We start from the raw sequence: 9,314 nt of genomic DNA on the forward strand, positions 1-9,314 counted from the left end.
AGAGGTGGCACATAACGTGAAGTAGAATTTGAGGCAATACAGACGCAAACACCATGTTGCTGAATTTGAAGGCTTACGCAGGTACCTATAATTAACCCTTGTATAACCACTTGGCTTAAACGTCCTTTCAAGCCGACCAACTCAAGGGTCACATTAATGGTGCTTCCCTCGTACTGTGGAGTTCACTGGCAGCCACGCGAGCTTAAGTTTCCACACCCATTTTGTTTTATTACATTTGTAGTCATAGACATTGTTTAACAGGTTCAATATTGATTATTGTGTAGTGAATAGAGATGTTTGTTGTATTCTATGTGAAGTCCGTGCAGTTTTATATATTTTTCACTGTTCATACGTAACACTCCTAACTATTGCGATTATCTTTCGTCAGAAGGCACGTTGATATTCATGATTTAGCAAGCACACCGCGATCGTGTGCCGTGAAATGAATCGCTGCTTTGCAATTTTATTTTCCGGAGCTCTCAAGCTGCACACCGCCATCCCTAGCCCTGAAAACCATTGGGAACGCACTTGAAAGAATAAAGACTTTCAACCACCGCATTCCCCAGCGCAATTTCTACATTATATATCTCTATATGTGTGCGCACATCATCTTCATCACTACCATCACCATCATCACCATCACCACCATCACCACCATCATCATCACCATCATGATCATCATCATCATCAGCAGCAGCAGCAGCCTGACTACACCCCCAGCAGGGCAACCTCTCGCATGATCTGTCAATCAACCCGGTCTTGTGCTTTCTGATGCCACGTTATCCCTGCGAACTTTTTAATCTCATTGGCCCATCTAGCTTTGTGCCCCCCCCCCCCCCCCGTCGTGTGTGCCTTCTTTGGGAATCCAGTCATTGCCCTTAATGACCAGTGGTTACCCTGTCTGCATGGTACGTGACCGGTCCATATTCATTTCTTCTTCTTGATTTCAACTATGATATTCCTGACCCCTGTTTGTTCACCGACCCACTCTGCTATCTTCTTGTCTCTTAGGTTACACCTATCATTTTCCTTGCTATCAATCGCTGCGTCGTCGTCGATTTAAGCCGAACTCTCCGTAGGTAAGTAACGGAAAAGTGTTCGCGCACTTCGCACGAACATAGAACATTTGGGTCGGAAGCCCCTGGCAAAATTTTCAGCTTTGACACTGATTCAAGTTGTTTCGCCGGAAGCCCCTCTCAAAGTTTTCAGCTATGACACCGATTCAAGTTGTTTCGCATTGCAGGATGCGATGTGTACGTACAGTTATGTTGCTATCTATGCGAGTGGCACCGAATGAATGCGGCTCTACGTGCACTCGCTGCCTCGGTCATCCGAGGTTAGCATCCTCGATTGTCCGTTCAGAATGAAATTCTGCAGCTGCCTTCCTTCGGGCATATGAACGATGCGCAGACGCAGGTGCGAAGAACAGAACGCGTACTGACGCACTTTCTTCACTGACGCAAGGATCGCACAGAAACGGCGTGTGGTTGACGTAACTCGTGGGCCCTCCGCGGCGTCTACCCGCCCATTCGGGCGTTCTTGCCGACTGCGGCGTAATCGAGTGTACGCTTTGCAGCTGCCTTTCTGGTGCTTAATTCTAGTGTTTCCCACTTGCTGCTATGTTATCTGAATAGTCCCTGAAACGAAGTTGCTGCGCTTGTTGCGCAACAGCCTTTACAGCAATTGTGCGCTTAATGAAACCATATTTAAGGCACTGTAACCCAAAAGCCAATCAAGGGCAAACTTGCATTGACGAAAAAAGAAACATGTATTGAGCGTTGTCAATACTGAACAAATGAATGCCTGTAGCTTTGTCTATACATAATTTTTGCATTATTCGGACATTACACATTATTTCCCTCTTACAATCTCTTCACAACAGACAGCTGCAGCAGACCCTTCATTTGTGCTGCGTTTAAAAGGACACAAAACGAAAATCGCGTTATTAGTGTGAAACATCGTCTCTCTCCTCCAGGGTTGTGAATCCAATGGAATTACATTTGTTACCGAAAACATTGTCTTAATAGGGATGCAACAGCTCAGAGTTGAGAAGGTGGAGAGGCTCTGGCTTTATTGTGTAAGCACTCGTTTTTCAGCATAATTTTTTTTCTTTTCCAAGCTCTATTTATGTCATCGATCAAGTAACCAGCAGTACCTAACATATGCGGTATAATCAGAGCACGCAAATTAGGTTTTGATTGGCCGATGTTCGCCTTGAGAAATAAGTTGTTTGGGAGTTTTTTTGGTTACCCGAAGCTTCGTAGACTCAATCCCGGCCGTGGTGGCTGCATATTCAATGGAATCCATAATCCTTGAGTCTCCTGTGCTTAGATTTAGGTGCACGTTAAGAACGCCGGGTGGTCGAAATTTTCAGAGCTCTCCACTACGTCGTCTCTCATCATCGTATCATGGTTTTGGGGGCGTTAAACACCATTGATTATTAATAGATTATGTGGGGCCGATGTGAACGCACGTTTGTGCAAACAGTTCGACCCCAGGTGACTTCATACATTTCTCACACGTCATCTCATCGCACCTCCTCGAACTGGAGCGTTTTCACGCAGTCCACGTGAAGAATTGCTCGCAGGATCCTTCGTTTTACTGACTCTGAACGAGGAGCCTTGACATACCACATCATCTCATTGGGGCCACCTTGGGCAGCCAGAGTTCAGGTTAAGCAACGTGCTCTAAGACAGGTTTTAACGGCATGGCGTGCTCCCCGGAATTTCCTAATTTAGAAGCGGGATTCACGCCCATGGTTCAGCGTGCTTCTGAGTACCGTATGAAGGTGGGGCTCCTTTTGAAGTTGTGACCTGAAAAAGTCGGCCCCGTAGGCCCCTCAGGAAAATTAAGAGCTCGGAACGAGCCACACCGAAGAGATAAGAGCAGCGGAGACACTGAAAGCGACAAATAATGAGGCAGGTACGAAAGCTTAGAGCAAGCTGCACATCTAGCTCGTACATTATGAGCGCCTTGAAAAGGGAAACTGCTCAAGCCTTTGTCAAACTTTAGCTCGAGCTTCAAAGTTCTCAGTATTTTTTTTAGTTTTCGTTCTGTAGAAATACAGCTCTGCTTCGTGAGACTTACAGGTCACGGCTGACAGTGTAGTCGTCTTATGCTACTTGTTACAAAGTTTGTTGAGGAAGTTTTCGGTTACCTAGTGTTCTGTGAAGGTCAAGGTTAAATTAAATCCATAATTTTATTTGCGTACACTGTGGTTTGTCTGAGCCCCTTCGCAAGCGTGCATGCTCACATATACTACATCGCCACTTAAAGGCTCCTCACAGAATAACAGCGGCGGTGCAACACAAACACTCAGTACGCCCTTCTCGGTACCATATATAACAGAGAGCTGTTTAAAAAAAGTGAAGTGTGTTCAAAAGAAGTCTGAGTAAGAGTGATTCTGAAACAGCTTGCCGTCTTTTTACACGTACACCATCTTTCTTGGGTGCGTGGGGAAGCACAATTACTGGGTGGTGTCATTTATTACCCTCATAGCGTAAAAAAAGTTTTACATTGTATCTATCTCTAATTTCAAGAACGTTCACACTTGGAGAGACTTGCTTCTCAGTGATGTATAACGTGCTCTAATTGTACAAATAAAAGCGCATAATTAACAGTTAGCAACTTAGATGTGGAAGTGTTTATTGCATCAGTGTTTTTTTTTCTTTGTGACGATGACATGATTTTTTTGCTTGCATCACTGGTCACGCAAATGTACGCGCGTGTAGAGCCGTCATTTTTACGAAAGGGAACACTTAAGCGTGTGGCAAATGGTCTCTTGCCGACGGAGATGTGGCATGGCGCAGTCACGAGATGTGCAAAAAAAAGAGAATAGGGAGAGAGTGGCGTCTTTCTACTGCGTGCACTCCCCTCTCAAATTCGCTTTATGCTTGTTTTGTGCTTTTTTATATCTATATTCAGTAGGGACGTTTCAGCGGACAAGAGTCCTTTTTGATAAAGGCTGTCGCTACCACAGCTTCTGAGCGTTGTTGTTGCAGCAACATGAAGTGCTCAATTAGAAGGAAAATTTCAAAAATTGTGGCAGGAATTATAAGGAATGGCATCACCATCTCCCTTTATTAACTCATTTTGCGCTCCGCCGGTACCGAAGAAGACATCGACCATCTGATATATGCCGTTGCCCTCGATTTGCCTCTGAAAGACAGAAGCTTTCGGACGCATTGCGAAAATGGGACAATCGGCCACTCTCTATGCAGATGCTACTAGAACGCCGTCCTCGTCCTACGTCTTTTTGAGGACTACAGGCCTATGTGAACACCTTTAAGTTTTGTGTAGTGCCACCGCTGCATACGCGTCAGCCCATTGACTAACAATCCCTTTTTTCTCTTTCTCTTATCTTTCCTGTATCTCTCCCTCATCTTTACACACCATTTGCCATTTCCCTAGCGTAGGGTAGCCAACCGAGCATGTGCCTGGTTAGCCTCCCTGCCTTCTCTCTCGTTGTTCTTGTCCTCCTTCACGCTGCGCCGAACCACATGTGCGGTTTGAGGATATTTCATACACGCTCGCATGTATCCCTTTAATAAACATGACGGCTGCACGTGTATTCCCACATCCAGGTATGTCAATAATTGGACCGTATTTTGAAATGAGACAAAACGCAGGAAACAGAAGGACCTTTCCAGTGCCCATCTGTATGTGGACTGCTCTACGAGGTCGACATGTATTATCGGTGAGCTAAATACTGCGTTGATTCGCTTGTGCTATTAGGTGCGCCTAGTCAAAGCCGCTTCTATTCTGTTTTTGAGTTAGCTGTGCATTGAAGGCAAATCTCTAGCAGAAAGACACCAATAAGCAGTCACAGCGAATGCACGCAGTCACGCAGTATCATTATTTGAAAGGGCTGATGCAAGCGGTTGACATTTACGTGTAGCTTTCTGGCGTCAGCTCCAAGTCGTTGCCGCTAACAGCTGACAACGGGTGAGACAGGCCTTCACGGTCCGCCAACGCGACGAATATGTAACGCACCTCCGTCGGAGCAGTGCATGCCCGTCATTAGCGAAGCCGTGTCAAGCCTCGCCATTTGCATAACTGCAAGTACAGTGCAAGCAGGGAGAGGCGCTGCAGTCATCCAGGTCTTCGAAAAGACGCGCCTTCATGTTCCCCGATGGCGCCACTCTCAACAGCTGAAGTGTGAACGGCTGCGCTGAATGCAAGAGGGGTAGGGAAGTGAGAGAAGGCGAGCGTTAGTGAGCCGCTAGGGTAAAATCTGCCAGTTCCACACGACGTTGCGAGGCGTACAATAATTCTTATCCCACGCCTGCGTTGGACAAGATTGATGCCCGCTGACGTTTCCTCCATTAGCGAAGATGCACCATCTCCTTTCCGCGGTGCTGGTACGGCGGCCACTACGTGAGGGAAGCGAAAGCAACGGCGCCGTTATGCTCCATTCCGTACAGAGCAGTTAGCACTGTGAAGGCCACGCAAGAAGTTCTGCCAGTAAAATATTACTCCACGTGTCTCACAGCCACGTTCCGTAACTGCGAGCAGAGCAAGGGTACGCGCACTAAGCCATGCGAAACTTGAAATAAAAAAAAAATGAACAAGGACAACGAAGTGTCAAGAAATACATAACATCGTATTCATAGCGGTATAATAGAGTTCTTTATCTTTGTGCCACAAAGCTTTCTGATTACTGCTCAGCATTAAACTAGAAATAACCACACTGCGGGTGCGAAACAAGACTATACTACCACCTGGTGAGGACACATCTAACGCAAGAAGTCTCGCTAGTCTCCCCGGCGTTGGCCGTTATGTATAGAACGAAGTATAATTCAGATCACGCTCCACTTACAGCCACAGTTATAGGTTTAGACAACATTAGGCAGCACGGTGGATGCACGGTCTACGTCTACACCCAGTGAAGTCCGCCATATATAACAGTCCCTCATGTCTCCTTGTGAACTATATAGTTGGTTCACGCTTTTTTTTATATTGCGCTTTCTGTTAAGAAGCACTCGAGTATGTGCGAGGAACGCCCGGACGCTTTGTCACTCAGTCGCGCGTAGCTGTGGAACTGGGTTGACAGGTGAACGGAACACGCCTAGTGGTGTTGCGCTTTCATGCTGTGACGAGAACGAATGGTAATGCAAGCGCTGTTATACTGGTAAGAATAGCTTCACCCAGCACGTGGGCGTTACCTGTCTCTCTCTCGTGAAAGGCGCTTTGAATGCACTCTCTCCGCCGAAAGGCCAGCATACGAGTTGCTGACCTATATACATTTTTAAGCGCTTGTAGAGTTGGAATGAGGGTGCGATATAAAAGGCAGCATGTAGTTATCGTGAACAGTGTGCAGCTCTGTATGTTTGGAGAAAGTATTCAACGATTTACAGTAATGGGTACTCTACTATAGAAGAGAAGAAAGCCGTTCCAGATCTCCTGAGAGATCACACTCGGCTGCGTGTAGAATAAAAATTTTAACAATTCAGAGTACTTCAAACTCTGATAAGAGAGGGTATAAAGCCGTCCCTATGGCTACAAGTGTTACATAAATTAGTATGTGTTTAGATAAAGTTGTTAACAGTTTACAGGACTTGGTACTTTACTATGGAAAAGCGCAAAGCCGTCTCATGGGTCTCACACTTGGTGGGGCCGTGTCGACAAAAATCGATGCTTCCGAACTAAGCAAAGCCGCACATGGATATGGATAGCAACATCCAAACGACTTGGCGTGAACACAAGAACAACAGTGCTCAGCTCACACGCTATACTTTGATCTTAGCCAAAAGGCTCAGATTGTGTTAAGGAGAAATGTTCGAATATTCAGAGTATGATGTACTCTCCTATGGTCGTTAAATGTCTCCTGGAAAAAAATTGTCACAGTTGTATACTTAATGAAACGTTATTAAATCCTACACCTAAGGCTGGCTTTTGGATATACTAGCCGAACATTTAACAGACCATGAGCTCCGATGGAAGTCTAGTACGATCTCGTGCAGTGTCGTCAATTCAAAGCATCTGATACAGATCCTTTCGCTACATTTTTTTCTTTACATCGGTGCATTTGTTTTCGAACTTCTTGTTAAAACATCAAAGCACTAAGCTAACGTTTCAGTTTTCGTCAGGAAAGGGACTGGAGGAAAATATTGCGTGAGAAGTGCCAGGTAATCAACGTATATATGAAATAGCTGTGATACAAATGCGGGATAAATTAGTAAGTTGCAACTACTTCAAATATACTCCACCTAAATCCAGGACACTCGTTCTGCGTACCAGTCTCAGCAATATTACATATACGCGAAAGTGAACAAACAGCAGTTAAAAGGATATCGTTAAATATTCAGCATGCGAAAATGTTCAACCATAATGGAGCTAAGGCATCCGGTCACACGATACAGGATAAAGAGTACATCGCAAATAAGATTATTAGTTTGAATATATTGTCATAATTCCGACTGCTTAGCCTTCATTGAGTTACGCACACGATCCTGAAACAGCGAAAACGCTCCAAGAGTCTCGTTCGTGCTAAACACATCTGCCTTATTGTTAATATATATATTTTAATTCATTCCTTCAGTATTAGTCAGTACATTATCAATGTTGCAGGTGTACTGCGGTGGATGTGCTTGATGAGTTCCCCATCATATATACCTATCACCAGCTACACCTGATGGTGAGCAAGTCCTGAATATACACACAGCCCTGCGCCGTTACGAGCACACTACTGCAGCGTACACGTGGACGCTGCACATCCCGCCTCACCAAAATCGCCAATACGAGTAAAAATACAGGGCTGGTGAAAAGTTCCCAGGACTTTATCCCCTGTATTCGTGCGGCAGCATGGCATGGGAACTTTTGACCCCTCCCGCCCCCCGCCCCTGTTGGTTAGGCCAGCGACAAGTGGGCTTTGAAAATTTCCTGTTGGTGGTACACAACCTGTAAACAAGTGCGAAAATAAATGGCGTTTGCGACATCTTACGTCAAGTATGTATGTGATAATAATTATAATGTGTATGTCTGGCATAATACGCCCGTAAGTGATGATTCATGTAGGTGATAATGTCATAAGGTTTCATACGGGTACCACGCCTTTCTTTCACAACATTGGAGGCGACATGTTACCTCTGACAGCCTGTTATTGATGGTGATTGCATTTCTCTTGCGATAAATGCTCAAAATCATGACTCAGTGTAGCATGGTTCGATTTGGCGCTAAGATGTTCGCAAGCAAGCTGCACCAAGTACATTTAGACGATGAGGAAGTGCATGATGATTGGTTCATCAATAAACGATCGCCGCTAAAGCATTGCATGTGCCTGACAATGAATATACTCTGTGAAGGTAATCATACTTTATTCAATTAACCACGCTGCCATTAGGATAATTCGACCATCGAAACGTCCTAAATGGTTAGGTGACATGTTGGACCACGGAAATAAACTGAACGTTTGTCCTCGTCATGGAGTAACACTATAGAACCAACAAGCGAACACACCAACCCGCTTTATCGACAATGCCTGCGTATTTCTCTAACTGCTAACAGGTCTGAATGTGCAATCACGCGTCGATTTAGCGTAGGTGCGGCAGACAAGAATGTGAAGAAGCCAACTATATGTCTCACCACAAGCCCCGAAGCCTGCAATGTTAGCTCGAAATCAAGCAACCCCGGTCGATATCAAATTGTGTTTACAGGCTTAGGAAAAAGCATCGTCATGTCGCTGGCACATATCGCCTAACCCGCCTTGCAGCAGGCGAATCTCACTACGCTTTCTGTGACCCTTTTGAAGAGACGCTAGTAGTGCTCGATTGGACTCCTGTCTGCTCACGTTCAGCATTACTATTAACCTTATATAGGCCTAAGTTCATACGGAAGTCTATTCACATATGATTCAATGCACTATAGCATTCACTCATCTTTATATTTATTGATCAGAGACATGACTTAAGTTAAGGAGAAGAGAGGAGGGCTTTCATTACTTCCTCGGCAAACTCTCCCACGGGAAGGGGAGTCCATAGTAGAAACATCTCGTGTGAGTCACTTGTTCCATAAAAATGGGCTTACTACATAGATTAAAACCACCGAAAACTCTCATTTGACTGTACAAGATGAAATGGTGTTTTGTAACGCACCGATTACGTGAGATATTGGCGTTCAAAAGCATAGACACAATGATCGTAAAAGCAAATTTTACGCCAACGGAGCCATGAGTCGACGCACTCATGCCTACTAAAACTCGGGTGAGCCCGGAAAACTCAGCGATTCCGGATGAATAAAGTGCTGGTGAACTTGAATTCGGGTGATTTAATTGATTTATATGTGGGGTTTAACGTCCCAAAACCACCACAAGATTA

General features: G+C 45.1%; 1 long non-coding RNA gene across 1 annotated transcript; it reads left to right on the plus strand.

Annotated features, from left to right (window-relative positions):
• The first annotated feature begins 852 nt into the window (after nucleotides 1-852).
• On the plus strand, nucleotides 853-7,941 carry LOC142817754 (uncharacterized). The gene is made up of 2 exons (XR_012895337.1): nucleotides 853-4,696; nucleotides 7,570-7,941. It is a non-coding gene; the product is annotated as an uncharacterized LOC142817754 (long non-coding RNA).
• Nucleotides 7,942-9,314: the final 1,373 nt, after the last annotated feature.

Source organism: Rhipicephalus microplus, chromosome 5 (genome assembly GCF_043290135.1).
Source record: "Rhipicephalus microplus isolate Deutch F79 chromosome 5, USDA_Rmic, whole genome shotgun sequence".
NCBI lineage: Eukaryota > Metazoa > Arthropoda > Arachnida > Ixodida > Ixodidae > Rhipicephalus > Rhipicephalus microplus.